We start from the raw sequence: 21,511 nt of genomic DNA on the forward strand, positions 1-21,511 counted from the left end.
ACTAGAAGGTCAGTTAGATTGACTGAAGGGAAGCAAGAACCAATAGATTCATGAACAAAGAAGAGGACTAAGAAGATGTCCAATGGACTTGACAAGACAAGAAAGACTTTATAGTTAATTAAATAAGATGAATTTGATGAAGATGAGTTAGAGGATATAGATGATAAATATGTTGAGAAGGCTAAGAATAGAAGAAAATAAAACTTCGAGGAAGAAACAATGGAAACCCTAAGTTAAAAATTTGAATGTATAGATCATTGATAATAGATTTTTTTTAAAGTTTAATAAATACTATAATTTGTATAGTAATATGGACAGATTAAAACTAGAGAATGTTGTAGTTAGGCACATTATCCTAGAAAATAAAATATTTGAAGATCTATAGAATAGAAGAAGATGAAGAGTACAAGATGAAGATAAAAGAATTAGATAAATCTAATCAAAAAATTCTACGAAGTTAGTAGTGAATATGAAATAGAGAAAATAATGAAGGGTATTGAACCTTTGTTGAGAAATAAAAGGACATCAATTTTGTTGATGGGTGGCAATTATGAAGAGGTAAATAAAGAGACTAAATTAGCAATTGTGAAATTAATGACCTCTACATCCAACATTTCAAAGTCAAGAAAAGTTTTAGGGGTAGCAATCCCTATAGAACAAGAAAAGGAATCACCAAAAGTGTCTACAATAGTAGCTACGTCAAAGGTAAAGGAAAATATAACTTAATGATAGAATCAACTCCACAATTCTCCATTGGTACTGATACCATGTAAGTGGATAGTACAATTATCACTTTAGACACTATAGGTGATCCATTCAAATACTATTGTACTAATGTTGGCAATTTGGTGAGCTACACCAGCATTGAGAATGAACAGGAAGAAGAAGAAGAAAAGAGAAAAAATGAAGAAGAAAAGATAAAATTAAAGTTTAGGAGAAAAAGAGAAAAGAATAGGAAAATAAGAAGAAAGAAGAAGAAGATAAAAGGAGAAAAGAAGAGGAAGATAAGAAGAAGATAAAAGTATAAGATACGAAGAGAAAAGAAAAAGAAATTTGTAAAATATGAGATGAAGAAGAAGAGAGAAGAAGATGAAATAAGAAATTGAAAAAAGGGGAAAAAAATAAAAAGGAGGAAGAACACAAGAGAATAGAGGAATCAAAGAGGAAAATAGAGGAGGAAAATAAGAAGGAAGAAGAAGAGAAAATTGAGAAAGAAGAAGAAGAAAGAGATAAGAAAGGAAAGATATCCTTGGTGACAACTTAGGAAAACTTAATTGATGATGATGATCAACAAGGTTTGATATCATCTTTAAAAATGTTATTTGAAAGGAACAAGAAAGTAAAAATGTTGCAGAGGACCTTAGGTGAAGTTTTAGAAAAATTACAAGAAGTTGTATTTGTTAAAATAATAGATATTGACCCACATGAAAGAGAAGTCAAGATGATAAATACATTTGATAGAGAAAACACTTAGTTAGTAGAAATAGCAACTAGTCAAGCACAAATCAAGCATGATGAAAACTTATTTGACATTGTGTGCACAAATGTAAGGAATGACCTATAGACACTTGATACTTGCATCAAGGAGCTAAGAACATGTCTAGAGAAAGGTAAGAAATTGTATGTGAATTTTACCTTGTAATACAATAACATTAAGGACATGAATGATGAGTTCAATGCTAAGTTAAATGAGTTACAAGCTTTGACAACCACACTACAACAACCATACACAAACATTAAAGATCTTGAGGTAGAAAATGCACAAGTACACAATGATATCATAATCATTGAACTGAGAAAAGAGAGAGTGATAAGAGGTTCTCTTTGCTAAGAGAGAATCTAACACTGAAGATCAGTAATGTGTAGAAACATTATAAGGAATGTCTTGTAGCCAAGACATAATATGATAAATCTGTATATACAGACCTGAATGTAGTTGATGTGGCATCCTATGGCCTATGTACATTTCTTATCATATTAGAGGTAGTAAAGGACACTTGAAAAAAAGAATTTGAGAGCTTGAAGACAAGCTTTGCATACTACATATCTAGAATCTCAAATTTAGCATGGAATAAAGGTAATATGACTTTGATGTGTACATAAGTTTTGGCATCTTTGTCATTGATGTCCAAGGGAGAGAGTAAGACAAGGAAAATTGTATAAGATGTATGCTCATTAAAGGATAAGTAATGAAGATACCTAGCTTCATTTGATATACTTATAAACCAACAAAGAATTTAATCTCACCATAGATAGGCATTTCAAATTCCTTTGTTCATCTCATCTGCAAATGACTTGTATAATGCATCCTTTCCTCCAAATTTGATATCATCAAAAAAAAATTTAGATAACAACATCTCATTATTACCCCTAGTCTTCAACTATAGGTTGATGTTATCACTACTTCTTATAAATCCAATCTTTTCCAAATATTTATGCAACCTTTCACACCATGCTCTAGGGGATTTTTTCAATCCATATTGAGCTTTCTATGGTTTACATACAGTTGGGACTCAAATTTGCAATTTCAATTTGAGTACCATTTTGAAAATTTCACTGAAATCAAGCCCATATAAGAGATTTTCATGCATATTTACCCGACTATCATTTTGAGGCCTATGTTATGTTTCATGTGTTTAACACATTTCATTCAGTACATGCACACATTTCATGGTTATAATTTATCATTTTGGGTCATTTCGCAAGGTTTCATTTTAAGCATTTGAGAAATCTACATTTTTTCCTTAAGTGTTAAACAATGACATGAAGCCTAGTTTGTAATTGAATATCTTGTCACTTTGGTAGTGTCTAGTATGTATATTAGAAAAACTATGTTTCACATTTTGAGTCATTTTGATATGTTTTGACAAGGTTTTGAATCCCTCAAAGTTGGTAGTTTGTTGTTGTCATACTGATGCACATTACTCAGAAATATGGGAAGCCATATTTGACACTAGATAACTCATAACCCATTAAGCATCTCAAAGAAATGGTCATACAATTGTGTTTCGATTATAAATGACATCCGATATTTGTATTTTCAAGGTTTGATGAAACTGTTTGATGAATTTTCCAAGCTAATTCGATTTGCAAAAACCTAAAATTTCCAAGTTATCCTTTTTGATAGTTTACTAGTAGCCTACTTTGACTAGTTATAACTTTGACTTGGTTGACCCAATTTAATAATTTAATTTTCTACTACATTCTAGGGGTCAGTGACTTGCTATGTTCAAAAAGGACATTCATACCCATTACGTAAAAGTAAACCAATGCCCTAGATTTCTTGCCCTCAAGTGATCATTTGACCTATTCTCAAGGCCAAAACTAGATACAGTTTTATGTTTCTAAGATGGTTTTTGTAGGGTAGTTTGAAGTGAGCAACTTTGACAGCCAACATCGTTTGACTAGGTGATTTTCATAAGGCAAGATTTTGCAAACTAAAAGAATATACACTAGAGAGCACAAATGCAAAATTTAAGGGCCTAGTTGTTTGATTCAGTCTATTTTTAAGGCCAATTCCAGAGCCTCCTAACACTAAATGGCCAATTCTTAGAATGTTGTCAAAATTAATTTTAAGTGATCAATTATTGATCAATTTTGTTTCCAATTAGTGCAATGAACTCAGTGGGCCAATTTAAGGGATGAGGTGTTTGAGTTCATTATTTTTTTAGCTGGACCCACCTTGGGGCCAAACTAATCTTATCAAACTAATAAAACAATTTGTGGGGATTGAAGACGTTCAAAAGACATTTTAATGTTTGTAATCATCATAATTTTTTAATATGTGCATATGTAATTGAAAATTTGATGAATGTGAATATTGTATGCAATGTGATTAGTAAAATATGGAATTGAACATACTAAAGAGGTTTTAAGGGTGGGGGCATGGATAAAATCTATTTTGAGAATGAGAAGATTTTATGCATCATTAATGCACTTTTCCTACACCTTAAGTTTTGCACCTCCACAATATTTAATTCTTATCCCAACATGTTGTAGTATAACATAGAAAAGAGGATGGATGGTTTTATTAAAGAATGAATGGTATGGAGGCCATCTACCTTGAACACATAGATGACATGGATACAAGACGTGCTAAATCTCTCATTTTTGGGGACCTCATAAGCATTGGCTATATGAATGTGAATGATGTATGAATATATTCATGCAATATAATGTGTAGTGAGCTTTTCTTAATTGGGATGAACCTTGAGCCTAGTAAGGAGTCACTATATTCAAAAGAGTCATGACCATAGATGATATGCATTGAACTTACACCCCAATTTGTCCACCCACATAAAAACACTGATGACACGCTACTTTTCCACTATACTTGCCAAGTATCTACTCAAGGTACTTGCAAATTTTTCATTTGGCTTGCAATGAGAGGATGGACAAGTGATTCTACATGTCCTTGATTGACATCTCCATTCTATATAGATATGTGTGAAGAAATGAGACTGAAACAAGTAGAGAAACAGTCATCAAATTCCTTCCCAATCTACTCACACTTAAACAAACACATATAAGAGAAAAATAAATGCATCTTTAATTTCATTTTGCTAATATTGCCTATGGAGAGTTGCATCAAGATAGAAAGGGGGATACTTGTCTAAAATAAATAGTCAATGTTAGAGGAAAAATTGTAGAATAGCCTATACCAAAAGGGGGAAGCTAGATGAGGGAACAAAAAAGACCAAGACCACACCAATGGGAATACCTATCAACATAGTCACTACACCTTCCATGGCATGGATTTTCTCTAAAATTGAAGGCATTGTCATTATTTTAAACCCTTTTGAAATAATTTCTTATTGGTGTCAAATCAATTAATAATGAACTTGCAAAATAATTGGAAAACACATCATTCATGTTAGAATAGACCTATATGAGGAGTTTGTGAATGTCTCTTCAATTCCATTTTAAATGTGCAAGTGAATTTTTAAAGAATAGACAACAAAAGAAGGACATTGAACACTAGGGAGGCATGTTTTTGACTCTAGAGAAGACAACATATAAAAAGGGGCAAGCACCATTAAATAGTGTACTGTTTGGATTGTGAGATGGAGTTTCTTGAGAATTAGAGGAGATTTCTTTTTAGAAGAACTATTAATCTTCTTTATGGGGTACCTAGAGCATGCCATTGTCAAAATAAGATATTGTGTTGATTAATAAGCTTGTTGCTACAAACTCCAGACAATGAGATCAAAGCAGAGTGTGGGATGTTCCTATTTCTATTTTAAATAAACCCTTTTTCCTATCTAGTAGTGACTAAGATGTGTAGAACAATATATAAGCCTACTATAATGGGGGGAGCTATCAAGTTTTGTGGAAGTGAGGGTTTTACTTTATATGCTGCGGTCAATCTAGTCAACTAAAAGGGCTCTGCACTCCATTTTCATAATGAGAAGTGCTCAGAGAAGTGCTAGCTAGAAATTTGGTGCAAGGGCACCTTGAAAAATTGGGCCCTCACCATTTTGAATTTTTTTGTGATGTTATCTAAGAGAGCCTTTCTAAGTAGAATAAAGGTTTGAGGACATAGGTGTGTTTTGGCAACATTAACTACGGTGTAGGAAGTTACTAAATAGCCTTAAAATCAATGCATTCCTTGGTATATAGAAATAAGTGACTTAGAAATTAAGGGAGTCCTTATTTTTGGAGGCCTAGCATAGGTCTCTAACCTAGTATGGAAAAGCTAAGGGATGGCCACATTAGTAAGTAGGAGATGTTAAAAATTGAAAACAAGAAAAATTGCAAAAGTTTCTATGCAAGAAATGTTGCAATTTTGCAAAAAAGTTGTTGATTACCATTCCAAACATGAAGGAGGCTGATGGAAGTCCTAAATGGGAAGGATAAAGACCTAAGAGGATCTATTTAACCTTCAAAAATCCTAAAGTTTCTAGTTGGTTGTATTAGTGTACAAAATGTATACTAGAATGTTGGTTTTTGGCTATAAGAAGGAAAATTTGAGAGCAATGAAAGCTTTTGAGAGTTAGTTTGGTTGTTGTATCACTTTAAAATTGTAGATATACTTTTTTAGGACATTTTTGGTTCATTAGAGTAGGTGTGTTTATTTCATTTTTCATTGTTTGTAAATTCTTTTTTTTATTGCTAGTTTGTTGTTCTGAATCAGGCAGTTAGCATTAGAAATGATGTAACTCACTATCCCACTGTAGAAATAATAAGAAATCTTGGGGATAGTGACTATAATATATATACCTCCTCTTTCTAGAAGGAAGGGCCCTCAAAATCCATGAAGGCATTTTAAGCTCTTTCCCTAGGTGAGCCAGGGCATGCTTGACTAGGGAATATTGAGTTTACAAAGCTTATTGTTTGTAGGGTTGTAGAGATTTCTAGAAGTGTGAACATGGAGGTTGAAGGGGAGTAAGAAAAGGTCCTTTGGAAATAATTATAGGGTGCCACAAATCCTTTAAAGCACCTATCTAGTCCAAATAATAGACTAGTCTTATAAAGACCTAAAACCCTTGAAAACCCTCAATATTAATATAAGTAAAATATGATAGTGTGGAGGTGTAAAAAATTGGAAATTATTTACTGAAAATAATATGAATGGGGGTCTATGAAGACACTTTGAATTACTTAGTGAAGAAAATTGAAGAAATCCTTGATTTCTAGGCACATGAGGGCTAATTCGGGCTCTTTTTTATAGCCCTATTTTTAAGGGAAAAGTATGAAATTGATAAGGAAGTTAAAGGTAGAAGGTAAATTTATTAGATGAAATAGAGGTTTTGAAATGATTTTCATTATCTCCATGACCCTGCAACTAGTGTACAAGAATTGGCCTAGGAAGACCTAGTTTAGTTAGAAACTTAGAGTATTCTCCACCTAGGATGAGAATCTAGTAGATGGAAAGAAGTGAAATAAGTTAAAGATACATGAGTGGAGCTTAGGATTAGGGGATCATTATATAGGAGGGATCCTATTGATCCACTTGGTAATCTTGTAGGACACCTTTGGTCTTAGAGGTAGACCATGAGCATGGACTTGTGATTAGTTCATCCCCACTCTCCCTATCAAGTGGTATCCGAGCCTTATTAAAAGGTGTAGAAAAATAAAGTACCAAGCAAGGTGAATTCTATCACCTATTGAATCTAGTGGCTCTAGAAATATGGTTACTAATGCTAAATTGGCTAAGAAGGTAGAAGAACAAGATGAGAAGGTAGAAGAGCAAGAGGAAGACAACAAGCCTTTGAGAGAAGGATTGGCACGACTTGAATAGTTGTTAATCAAAGTCCAAGACACATCAGATAAAGTCAAGGACAATATGGAGCAAAAAGAAGAGTAGGAAGCCAAAGAGAAAGAGATTAAGTTGGAGGAAGAAGCCCCAACACTAGACCTTGTTATACCAGAAGAGCCTTTCTTGAAGGCACTAAAAGCAATAAATAGAAAAGCCTTGGAAGGTATTCCTTTATTTAGTGGAAAGATGGATCTAGACCTCATCATGGAAAGGATTGAAGGAATGGAGAACCATTTTGAATGTGATGGTGTCTTTGATGCTCAAAAATTCAAGGTGGAAAAGTCAAGATTAAGGGGTACTGCTCTAACCTAGTGGAAGTTTGTTCAAACAGAGAGGAGAAAAGAAGGGAAAAGCCTCATTGTTATTGGGAAAGCAATGGTGGCTAAAATTAGGCAAGCTTATATTCCTAAAGATTATGAAATACAACTACATAGGATAAGACAAAATCTTAGGAAAAAGATATGGATGTGCACTCTTACACTAAGGAGTTCCAAAAATTATGCTTAAGGTCCAAGCTGGTAGAAGATGAAAGGATCAGATTGGCAAGATATTTGAATGGACTCAACTAGTCCATCCAAGAAGAAATGAGTCTTGTTACTCCTAAAATAGTTCATGAATGCTACCAAATGGCTCTAAAGGTGGAAGAGAGAGGAAATAGAAAGGAAGACCATACCTCAAAGAACAAAGGAAGAGGTAGAGATAGCAGAGGATATAGGGGAAGCTATGGAGGTAGGAGCAATGATAGTAGGTCCCAAGGTGAGTCCAAGCTGACTAAAAAAAGTAGAGAAACTAGTCAAAGAGGTGGTTCAAGAAGAGGTAGAGGTAGAGGTAGATCATTAAAACGAAGGTGACCATCCTACTTTGATACAATAAAGTGTTACTACTATTAGCAACTAGGGCACCCTGCCTATAGGTGTCTAGAAAAAGGATTAATGTCACAAGGAGAAAAGAAGATAGCATACATCCATGAAGATTCTTCAAGTGTGAAGTCACTTGATATCTAGTTTGATTTTGAAAGTGGTGAGAGCTTAATGATAAAGAGGATCCTGATTAAAGAACTAGCCAAAGGAGAGCCCAAGCAAAGAAGATCACTCTTTAGTGTGAGATGTAAGATTATGGGGAAATTTTGTAAAGTTATCAGACTTAAGGTGTATTGATTACATAATTTCAAAAGAGGTGATAGCTAAACTCAAGATTCCTAAAATACCTCATAGCACTCCCTACAAGGTCACCTAGCTAAACAAGGAGCAACATGTTTTTGTGAATGAGAAAGCATGGATCGAGTTCACCATAGGAGGATATAAAGATAATATTTTATGTGATGTTTTTCCCATAGATGCCTATCACCTATTATTAGGTAGACCATGGTAGTTTGATAGAAAAGCCATACACAATGGTGAGCTCAACTCATAGACCTTTAAGAGAGACTAAGAAGAAGGACATACCTCATGAGGTGCAACCGATTTTGGATGAATTCAAGAGAATTATATTAGATGGAACACTTGTATTCCTACCACCTCAAAGAGCAATCAACAACCATCAAATAGACTTGGTTCCAATGGCATCTCTTCCAAACAAGGCACCTTGCAGGCTAACTCTTGAATAGAATAGGAAATTTTTAAATCAGGTACAAGAGTTGATGGATCAAGGGTTGATAAGGAAGATCATTAGCCCATGTGCTGTGCCTACTATTTTGGCACCTAAAAAAGGAGGAACAGGGAGATTATGCATAGACTCTAGAGCCATAAACAAGATCACAATCTGATATAGGTTTCCCATACCAAGGATTGAGGACTTAATGGATTGCCAAGGAGGGGCTAAGTACTACATCAAGATAAACCTTAAAAGTGGCTATCATTAGATAAGAATAAAAGAGGGAGATGAGTGGAAAACAAATTTTAAAACCATTGAAGGACTCTATGATGGCTAGTTATGCCATTTGGCCTCTCCAATGCTCTAAGTACATTCATGAGGCTCATGAATGAGGCATTGAAAGAATTCATAGGTAAGTTTGTGGTAGTCTACTTAGATGATATATTAATTTTTAGTATGATTAAAGATGAACACTTAGAGCATATTAGAATTTTATTGCCTAAATTGAAAGAAGAACACCTAACCATTAATCTAGACAATGTGGTTTCATGAAGCAGTAACTAGTCTATTTAGGCTTTGTTCTATCTCAAGGAGATCTTAAAATGGATGAAGAAAAAGTTGCAACAATATTGAGTTAGCCAACTCCCAAAAATGCCAGTGAAGTGAGGAGTTTCCATGGCCTAGCTCAATACTATAGAAAGTTCATCAGGAACTTCAATGGGATATGTGCTCCCACGATGGACACTATCAAGGGAGGAATAAAGACAATGTTTTTGGACACCAACAAAAAACAAGGGATTTGAGACATTGAAGAAAGAGGTAGCTAATAAGCCTATCCTAAGCTTACCTACTTTTAATGAACCTTTTTTGTAGAATGTGATGCTAGTAATATAGTAGTGGGAGGAGTCTTAAGTCAAAGCAATAGACTAGTGGCTTTCTTTAGTGAAAAGATAAATTCAAAAAAATAAAAGTACTCTTCCTATGATTTGGAACTTTATGCACTTGTTCAATCCTTCAAAAAATGGAGGCATTATCTCTTGCCCAAAGAGTTTGTAGTGTTCACTGATAATCAAGCTTTGAGTTTCCTCAACCCCCAAGACAAACTAAGCCATAGACATGTCAAGTGGGTGGTGTATTTATAATCTTATACTTTCATCATATAACACAAGAAGGGGCAGCTTAATAAAGTAGCATATGCTTTGAGTAGAAGGCTGCTCACTATCCAAGAAATCTAGGTAAGGAGCATAGGGTTGGATAACTTCAAAGAACTCTACAAAACTGATGGAGATTTTGTAGCAACATACAAGGTGTGTCAAGAGCACCTAAATCACTTTCATGGTGAGTTCGTAGACTACACATTGTAGAATGGTCTACTCTTCAAAGGAGGCCAATTATGTGCGGCAAAAGGATCAATGAGGGATTCAACAAAAATATAATAGGAGTTTGAGTCGCCATTTTTGGTTGAATAAGACATTGGAATTGGTTCAAAGGTACTACTATTGGCCTAAAATGAAAAGAGATGTCAGAGCTTATGTTGAGAAATGCATCATATGTCAAAGAGCAAAGGGGAGTTCTACAAATGCAAGACTTTATCAGCCTTTCCTAATACCAAGTAGACCATGGGAATGTGTAAGTTAGTTTTTGTGGTTGGTTTACCTAGAACAAAGAGTGGTTTTTATAGCATCTATGTGGTAGTGGGTAGATTTAGAAAAATGAATCATTTTATTCCATGCAAGGTCACCCATGATGCAAGTCATATTGCTTACTTGTTTTTCAAGGAAGTTGTGAGGATTCATGGTTTGTCAACCAGCATTATATTTGATAGGGATAGCAAATTTATGGGACATTTTTGGATGTCCTTATGGAAAAGACTAGGTACTAATCTATCTTTTAGTTCAACCTACCATCCTCAAATTGATGGTTAGACTAAAGTGGTCAACATGACACTTAGATACTTGTTAAGATGCTTAACCAAGGAGTATGGTTTGACATGGGATTTAGTCCTTCACCAAGCAAAGTTTTTTTATAATGACAACATTAATATAACTATGAGAAAGAGTCCCATTGAAATTGTATATGGGATACATCTTAGGGGTGTATGTGAATTGAGAAACCTAGATGGTCAAGTACCTTATAATGGTTATTCTAAATGTTTTAGTCAATTTGTGAAGGAAGTGCATGATCAAGTAAATCAATCCCTCTTTGACAACACTAAGAAGATCAAGGACAAAGTAGATCTCCAGAGGAGAGAAGTACTATTTGGTGTAGGGGACTTGGTCATGGTTTACCTAAACAAAGCAAGAATGGAAAATAGAACTTCAACAAAGTTTTAGATGAGAAGACTTGGACCATGTCCTATATTGGCCAAGCATGGGAAAAATGCTTACAAGGTTGGGCTGCCAGATGATCTGTCCATTTCCCCCATCTTTAATGTAGCAAACTTAGTTAGATATAAAGGACATCCTACTAAGGTGGATCAGCATGTGGGGGAATCTCACAAGGATGCTCAAACAAAATATTTTCCCCCTAAGATCAAGCTCCAAGAATAGAGGATATTGTACTCTCAGATTCATACCAAGAGAAAACATGACACATACAAAAAACACATTGTCAAATGGCAAGGAAAACTAGACTTAGAGGCTACATGGATCCCTAAGAATTAGTTCAAGCTTCAGGGTATAGATCTCCACCTTTTGTCTCTAGAAGGGACTTAAATTCTTTGGTGGGGAGTATGGTGTAGGGGAACCTTGAAACATAGGGCCCTCACCATTTTCAATTTTGTTGTGATGTGCTCCAAGAGAGCCTTTCTAAGTAGAATAAAGGTCTGAGGACCTAGGTGTGTTTTGGAAACATTAACTAGGGTGTAGGAAGTTACTAAATGGCCTTAGAATCAAGGAATTCCTTGATATATAGCAATAAGTGACTTATAACTTAAGGGATTCCTTATTGTTGAAGTCCTAGCATAGGTCTCTAGCCTAGATTAAGGTCCCTAGAATGGAAAAGCTAAGGGATGGCCAAATTAGTAAGTAGGAGATGTTAAAAATTGAAAGCAAGAAAAATTGCAAAATATTCTATGCAAGAAATGTTTCAATTTTGCAAAAAAGTTGCTAATTACCCTTCTAGACATGAAGGAGGCTGATGGAAGTTGGTTGGGTCATTGTTCAAACTATATCCTAGAATGTTGGTTTTTGGCTATAAGAAGGAAAATTTGAGAGTAATGAAAGCTTTTGAGAGTAATTTTGGTTGCTATATCAATTTAGCATTGTAGATATAATTGTTTAAGACATTATTGGTTTAGTAGAGTAGGTGTGTTTATTTCATTTTTCATTGTTTGTAAATTCTTTTCTTTATTGCCAGTCTGTTATTCTGAATTAGCTAACTGGTGTTAGAAATGATGTAACTCACTATCCCACAATAGAAATAGTATGACCTCTTAGGTTTAGTGAGTTTACTCTATGTGCCTCATCTTCGTAGAAGGAGGGGTCCTCAAAATCCATGAAGGCATTTTTAAGCTCTTTCCCTAGGTGAGCTAGAGCATGCCCAACTAGGGAATATTGAGTTTATAGTGCTTATTGCTTGCAGGGTTGTGGAAATTTCTAGAAGAGTGAACATGGAGGTTGAAGGGGAGTAAGAGAAGGTCCTTTGGAAAGAAGTATAGGGTGCCACCAATCCTTTAAAGTACCTATCTAGTCCAAACAATAGACTAGTCTTATAAAGGCCTAAAACCCTTGAAAACCCTCAATCTCAATAGAGGTATAGTATGATAGTGTGGAGTTGTAAAATATTGGAAATAAGTAAGTAATCATAATATGAATGGGGGTCTATGAAGACACTTTGAATTATTTAGTGAAGAAAATTGAAGAAATCCTAATTTCTAGGTAGAAGAGGGCTAATTGGGGCTCTTTCTTGTAGCCCTATTTTCAAGGGAAAAGTTTGAAATTATTAAGGAAGTTAAAGGTAGAAGGTCACTTTATGCCATGAAAGAGAGGTGTTGAAAGGATTTTCATCATCTCCGTGACCCTACAACTGGTGTACAAAAATTGGCCTAGTAGTAAGACCTAGTTTAGTTGGAAACCTAGAGTGTTCTCCACCTAGTATGAGAATCTAGTAGATGAGAAGAAGTGAAATAAGTTCAAGATAGGGGAGTGGGGCTTATAAATGGGGGATCTCTATATAAGAGGAATACTATTGATCCACTAAGTGGTTTTGTAAGACACCTTTTGTCTTGGAGGTAGACCATGAGCATGGGCTTGTGATTAGTTAATCCCCACTCTCCCTATCAAATAGAGATGTGGTTATTGTGTTTAAAAAGACTTTTCCTAGACATGCGATGGTGTATTTTGGAAATAGTTTGTGGAGTTCATCCCACATTTAGTAGGTAGCTAATTTCTTATCTCTTTTTATATCCAAACACACTATAACATAATGTCTAAAAGGTATCCACCTTTTGAGAGATGAGAGATTGCATGTGGGAATGAGCCTAGTTGGATGATCACTGAAGAAATTTTGACCAATTACATGCATAGTATGAAGGTGACATTAATGAAGAGTTGGACCAATGAGCACATGCCATGTGGAGATTTTTTTGAGGTAGATAATTGGGTGGATATGAGACATGACACGATGTCACATTTTCATAGATGACGTGGTGACGTGTTAACTTAGCATGAGAGAAAGTCATGGGCTACCACTTGGCAAGGAGCAATGATGTGGAATTGGTGACATGGCATGTAGATCAAGGTGTTTAGGTGGTTCATGGTGACACTTATCACAATGATATGGTAGGCTAGTTATTGGACATACAATAAAGTGATGGTGCATTATGTGACAATAGTGTTGATGAGGCAAATTCAAATCTAAACATCTAGATTGTGCCACATGGCATGAGATTGATGACTCTCACTTAGTTAGGATGTGAAGTTACTTAGAAGTTAGTGCATGCAACATAGCAATCCAATTAGAGGCTACCACATGGCAACATGTTAGAAGTAAGGTGGTAGCTTGCAAATGAATTAGGTGGCAACACATGATGGTGACATTATGAAGTACTTAGGTAGATGCTGATAGAGTAGTATGAATGGACATAATAGATCAATAAAATGATGCCACATGTCATAAGAAGTTGACTAGGCTTTACTTAGATTCAAAATGGAGGGAAAATTCTAAAGTTCTAAAAAAAAAAATATTTTATTTATTTCCTTAATTTGAATGCAAAATTTTTTTAAAATTGAAACTAGGTTTTATTATATAGTTCAAATTTTGAAAAAGATGATATATTTGCAAAAATGAAAGGGTCTCTAAATCAGTTTTGAACCTAGACATCAAATGGATGCCATAGATCTGATTTTTAAGAAAATATAGGACTATTGTATGTCGTCAAAAAGATCTCTGAGTCTACTTTCAAAAATTTCCATCAATTTTTGCACAAGTATTAGCGTGTTGCAGATATTCTTAGATTTTTTTGAGGTGCTTCATATTAAACTTCATTTTGGTATGGGTAGTTCAAAATTAATTTGTGGAAAAATAGTGAATGGGTATGTGCCAAACTTGGAGAGAGTCTTGTTAGCAATATAATTTTTCCTCCAAATTAGTTTGGTAGAGGTTTTGGCAACCTTTTGGTAACATGTTTGATGCTTTATTAGAAGGGAGGTTTTCTCATCATTTGGGGAAGATATTTGTGAGTTTGTTGAAAAAAATGATGAGATTTGATCCAGATTTTAGTTCTAGAGAGAAGAAAGAGGATTTGAAATAAAAATGGAGGGAGATTTAAGTGGAAAAGTGTCAATTCTAGATCAAATCTAGGATTCCTTCCTCTTCTATATCTTTCTTTTCTCTCTCTTTGTGTGGGGTTGGTTCCCAAGATTTTGAGAAAGTTCTTATTATGGTTTCACAATGCATGCCTCATTTATTAAGAAGAAATGGGGACCCCCTAGTAAATTTTTTCTTTCCTAAACCCCTAGTACAAGGTCTAAGTTTTTTTTAAGGGTTCTACCTAGAGTCTAGGTCTTGTTTTGTCCTCTTCTGAAAAACCCATTTGCTAGAAACTGAGAATTTTAGATGAATATATGATTTTAAAGTAATGGGGCATACTAGTGTACCTAGCACACCTAGTACACCCTTCAAGGTGTGCAAGTGTGCTAATTGCACTAGTGCATGAGCACTTCCCTTGGGTAGTGTGCACTTGTGCACATGCACAGGTGTGCACCCCCAAATGTTGCACTTCATCCTAGGCCTATAAAAGTTTTGGAACCTTCCCCATTCATCACTTATTATCTCCTTTAGCAACTGGCAAGTGCACCTTCACACCTATAGAACTATGCCATCTTCTTTCCTGCACACACCAAACACTTAAGTTTAAAAGTGTGCACCTTGCACACCTATCCAAGGTGTGAAATGTGCGTACCTTTACTCATTAAAATTAAAATAAAAAATTCACCTAAATTGAAAGGTGAGAATATGTGCACCTATCCAAGGTGTGCATATGTGCACTTTTCAAAACCATTTAACTCTAAAGCTAAGACCTTGGTAGTTTTAGGGCCCTCAAGGTGCACATGTGCGCACCCTACACCCTGCTAATATACTTAGGAATGCTTTGCACAAGAAAAAGGGTGTGCACATGTGCACCCTTAGTTTCTAAAGCTTGCTAAGGAGAAAAGTGCACCTAGCACACCCTCAAGGTGCACTTCAAGCTGTCTATCAGAGGCATTAATGGGGTTTTTGAGTGTTTTTGTGATATTTTAGTGTTTTGGGTTGGATTTTGCAATAATTAGAGATTGATTAGGGTTTGAATTTCTATCTTGTAGACTAATGTGCTTAAGTTTTGTGTAGATAAAATGGCTTCCTCCTCATTGTCACTCATAGCACAAATTTCTCCAAAACTGGTGGTCTTTAAGTTTTAAGGTATTCAAACAAAATCACACTTCCAGGATACAAATTTATAAATTTAGGACACTAAGTTAGATCATATTGACTGGAATGTGTTCTTAGCATTCTATAACAATTCAAATGAGAGATCCCCAATGATTTTTGCACTTATTAGATTAGGATTGGTAAAAATGACTTTACAGCCTATATCAATGTAGTCTTCAAAGCTTTTTATGGCCTTAGTAGAGAATTATGTATTGAAAGAGAGGGTAGTGAAAAGCATAATAGGAGAGATCATCCTAGATTTGTGACTAAAGAACATCGAGAAAGTATTCCATCTTCCAATTTTAGATCAATACATTAGGTTAACTTATCATCAAGCATAAAGGTGGTACATGGATAATGAACAAGAAGCTACAGAGATTATTCAATCATCATATTTGATTGATAGGACACCTAAAGGATGAAAAGCTAGAACAGTTAACATGACTAGAGGGTCTATGAAGGATGATATTAGATGTTCCATTGTGCTTTCGAGTAAGATTATGGGTCTACCAGTAGTAGGGAACTTGAACATTTGGATGGTACATTTCCTCAAGACCATTATAATGACTAAAATGCCAATTGATTGGGCCACAATTCTTAGTGAAAATCTAGATAAATAGCTAGTGGTGATTAAAACTAACACTATATTCTATATAAATTCATACTTGGTATATTTGTTAGGAATACAGACTATAGACTACCCAAGAATATTCAAAAGGGGAAGCATGCAAAATGTTGAGGCCTGAACTTATGTGGTATACCCCCATCTGGTAAAGAAAAAGTTGTCAAATTAGAGTAAAGAATACATGATAGTGAATGATTCTTTGATTTTTGAAATCATCTAATTCATTGAAGGTTATTATGAAAAAAGGATGTTAGTAGAGGCAACAACAAGAATTGCAAAAATAGGTGCCTACTACATCCAATACAAGACATTCACCTACCAAGAGGTAGTGGGTACAACTATAAATCCTAAGAAGCTCCCTAGGTATCCATGTAATAGACTCATTTTGTTGGAGATTACACGAAAACTCACATTTGCATATGATAGAGTGAGAAAACAACATCAGAAGAGTTGGGTATGGCCCATCACCATAGGTCCTTTTGGAGTCAAGTAAAAATAAGGTATTATGACTTTTGATTTAGAATGAGATCAATATCCCCTGAAGGACTATAACTCCCCTTGTCCATGTTTTGATAATATTGGTAGAGTTCAATACTTATTAGGAAAAAAATTTAAACATGAAGATTCCATAGAGGATCTTTGGATGAATGTAGTAGATGACTACGATATCTGAATAAGGGATTATTGTAAGATGACTCTTTATTTGAAGATAGCGACTTGAAAATAAAGGTCCCATTAAAGGTTATTCAACAAGATGCTTTAGAGGTCTTAGATCTCTTGTATAATCAAGATAAAATATATGACCACCCAATCATGAATGTAGAAATTGATAGAGAAGAAAATGCAGGTATCAATCACAGGGCAAGGCATAACATCTAGTTGACCAAGGAATAGATTAAGAAACCATTCAAGTTGGATTCAATTCCTAAAATAGCAGTCTTACAAGCCACAACCCACCTAGTAAAGGGAAGACGGGAAAAAGTTACAGTACCAACATTCATAGCCCAATCTCTAATTAAGCTAGAAACAATGTATCAATATGATAGGGAAGTTGGATAATTCAAAGCATAGAAAGGTAAGAATAAAAGGAAAAGAGTTTCTCCTTAATGAGATGAGCCCAAAGTTGAAGGGACTCAAGCCCAAGACGTAACTCAATCCTAAGAAGCCACTCAAGCTCAAGATAATTTGTAAGTGCCACCACCAAAATAGGGACAGGGACCTGAAGAAAAAACACAAGATGTGTCCCCAGCTATGCAAGAAGAACCCTCTCCATAAGCTCCTAAGAGAAAAAAGGATAAAACTCCAATCAAAAAGACTAAAATATAGAAAGTACAAAGCAAGTTTATTTGTATTCCTTTAGTCCCAAACACCATTCTTGAAGAAGCTAAAGAGGATGAAGAAGATGAAGAGGATAACCTCCCCTTGAATCAGATGACTCATCTGTCTAGGGCTACTAGGGAAGGTTGAAGAAGAAGTTCTATCATAACACCACCATCTATTCCTACACAACTTATTTAGGTTACAACCTTAGAAGATGAGCTATAATAGTGGGTTGATGAACAAGAGGACTAATGGACTTATGTCTTTAAAATGTCAAATTTTGACTTCATGCCTATAGGTAGTAAACTCATAGGTGACAAGATAAGGGATAGACCAATGAATAAACCTTTGGAAGAAGATTGGAGCCAATTGCCACCTTCTCTAGAAGGACCTCTAGGTGCCCCACTATCACCAAGTCAAGATTTATCTTACTTGGATAAAGGTTCAACCACTACTCTCCCTACTATTAATGAAGAGAAAGTATAAGCTATGTAGGAAGAGGAGCCACAACAAAGAGCTACTGCTGAAGTATCAAGAGAGGGGAAAATATATGAAGAACCTCAATAAAATTCTCAATATATAGAGGTAAGGATTATGGACTCAATAGATAAAGGAATTCTTGATGTAGATCTCTTAGAGAAAGAAAAGACTACAAAGGGAAGTGATAAGGGAAAGGGCCTAAAAGAAAAAACCCCCTCTTCATCTAAGTATATTTCTTTGATGGAAACTACTCCAAGATGGTTGGATAAAGAGGTGATAATTAGGCTTAAAAGGTAGCTGTATTGTAGTGAGGATGAGGAAATGAAAGAATTAGTTGAAGCCCTCAAGAAACCTGAGTTACTTAAGGGTGATGCATGTAAATTGGCCTCTATTATGAGGGACTAAAATTAGGACTTTTTCTCTCATATTGACATCCTTCCTCTACATGTAGATGCTAAAGATTTGACTTTGAAATATTATTAGATTAAATAGGTCTTTCTGGGAAAGCCAACTATGGACACGACTAAATTGATGGTCACTACAAGAATTGAAGAAGTATTTAACTACCTGGAATGAAATGAGTCTAAATTTCTGAAACTCTAGAAATAGAATGAGCTTCTAAGAGGCTATTTCCATGAAGTAGTTAGTCCTTTGGACCCTGATCATCCTGAGGAAACTCTAGGTGTGACACTTGATAGGAAGGATAATGTAGGGGTAAAATTGGATCCATTTTTGAAGGCATGTTAGCAATGTCAGGAAATTTTTGAGGAAAAAGGCATGTAGATAATACAAGGAAACCTTAAATTGTAGCAACATATGCAAAATAATGCAGACATGCGAGTTTCTATACTAAACCAAGATTTTGGACTAATGAATGAGGTACATACTTGGGGTAAATAACTTCAATTGTTACACTCAAAAAAGGGGTAGAGATATCGTATGCTCATGGATGTATATACAACTGATAAATTGGATAAGATAGATGATTGGATTGAGAAGATTGCTATTGGTAATAAAGTAATCGAGAGATTACATGCAAATATTTATAAGCTCAAGGATTAAACCCAAGAGTAGATTTTGGAAGCTAAGAAGTATTATAGCAATGCCTGTCTTGACATTTTTGAAGATGAGTCAAGGGATAAACTCCTATATATGCAAATAGTTGTCAAACAATTTTGGAAGATGTTTGAAGAAGCTTCAACTGATGAAGAAATTAGACAAGAATTTCAAATAGAGGAGACATTGCTAGAATTGGATGTAAAGCTAGAAGATTTTGTGGAAACTCGTATAGAATTAGGTAAGTACCAAAAAATAGTAAAGGATAAGTATGGTGCTTTAGATTTTCTAGATGCAACCCAAGTAATGGAGATCATAGATAAATTCAAGAGAAAATATCCAGATATAGCTCTGGTATGAAGGGGAAGAAAACCTAGAAGCTAGAATTTTAGTTTTGACACTTGGGAAAATTTTGCATTTTTTGAATCTACCACTAAGGTGCACTTCTCCAAAGGTGCGGTAGAAGATTTTAAAGAAGTCAAAAGTGCACCGATAGTTAACTGCTAGTTCTAAATTCAGAGCTTTGCATGCACTAGCAATGCATTCTAACAATAGTTTAACTCCTAAAAACATTCAAAAAAGGTTGAGCTTCTATTTTTGGCATCTCCAGAGACACACATCATTTGACAACTTCCTTCTTCTTATTTTCCCATTCTTTCTTTGTTTTAAGACATGCAAAGGCTCATGCACCCATTAAATGATACAAACAAGGGTATAGTCCTACTTAGCACCTCCTAGAGAGTTAGTTTGTATATATTTATTTTAGTTTTATTAGTTTTAACCATATTTTTGCATGAAGGAATCTCTCACTCTCAACATAAATTGAGGAATTAAATATGTATTCCAAGCTGATATTTTCATGCAATAATATATACTTTTGGTGCTCTCATTCTAAGTGTAGTTATTCTTGCTAGAGTGTGTTATTTTTGTGGATTCATGTTCATGAGAATAATGGAGCGAATAGTTTTATTGTGTTGATTTTATTATGCAATATTTTAGTTATGGTGTCTACCATGTGTTAATAAAATCCACTGACATACAAATTTGGAGAAGAGATCACCCATTTTGTTTGTACATAGCTTCTTGTCTCACAATAGTGCACTTTCCATGCTCTTTTGATTTGATAAGAAGTGAAACATCTTTTGGTTTTACTAAGTTTCCATCAATGATTGCATCAGTAGATTTGAGGAAGTGTTGCTCCTACTTTCATTAGTTTCCTACTTGATCTTTTCAACAATTTGACTCACAGATGTGTTGTTACCATGGTTTATGTCCATTAGGAATTTCCCTTTCATGCTATTCACTTTCATCTCTTGTTATTGTATCTTTGTTTTTTCTTTTTCTAATGCTTGGTTAAATTAGAAATTTATATAGTTGCATTTTTATAGTGTATTCATCAAAAAACAAAAAATACCAAAATACGCATTTCTTTTTGTGGTTAATTTTGAAATAGAAAACCAATTGATCATCTTATCCAAAATTTGTTCAAACTAGGAAAGGTCTCTTTGTGAACAAAAACATTTATCTTTAATTGAGCGGATTCAAGTAGGTCACAAGATCACCCAGAACCTTGGAGTTGATCCTAGATCAACATTTCAAGAGAGGAGTTTGAAAGGATTCCTACCATTAAGCATCATACAAAATGATTGCTCAACAATTCTTAACTAGGTTTACACAATTCTTCAACAAGTTTTCTTTGTATGAACAACAAATAATGGATTTTTAGTGTATAGTTATGGTCTATTGTGTGTTTCATGAGTCTTTTCATACATATTGAATGTACTTATTTCAAAGGAATGATTACAAAGGGTAGTAAGTTACTTATATTGATTCTAATTATTGTCTCACATCTTTGTTGTTTGCAAATATTTTGTGGTTTATGGGCAAAGAAAATAGATCCAATTGCATCTCATTTTGGGTTGTATGTCTTGATGCATTTTTCCTTTGATTTAAAGAATCATGTAAATGCGTGATCTATCTTGGTTAGGTTTCAGATTTCATGAGAAGGATAGTATGAGTATGAGATTTAGCTTGAACATAGATGCTCTATTCACAAAGTGAAGGTATAGATTTGATACTTGATGTATGTTTTGATTTGTGGAATACCCAATGGATAGTGCACTAACCAGTGATATGATCTACAACTATATTGTTGTTTCAAATGTGGGTTATGTTGATATTAATCAATTAATAAAATCATTTTCCCTTTCATGTTGTAGAGGTGAAAAGGATACCTGCACTTTTCTTATGAATCTCATAGATCATGTTAT

The sequence above is a fragment of the Cupressus sempervirens genome, chromosome 9 (genome assembly GCF_028749045.1).
Source record: "Cupressus sempervirens isolate cs-2001-9-10 chromosome 9, ASM2874904v1, whole genome shotgun sequence".
Taxonomy (NCBI): domain Eukaryota; kingdom Viridiplantae; phylum Streptophyta; class Pinopsida; order Cupressales; family Cupressaceae; genus Cupressus; species Cupressus sempervirens.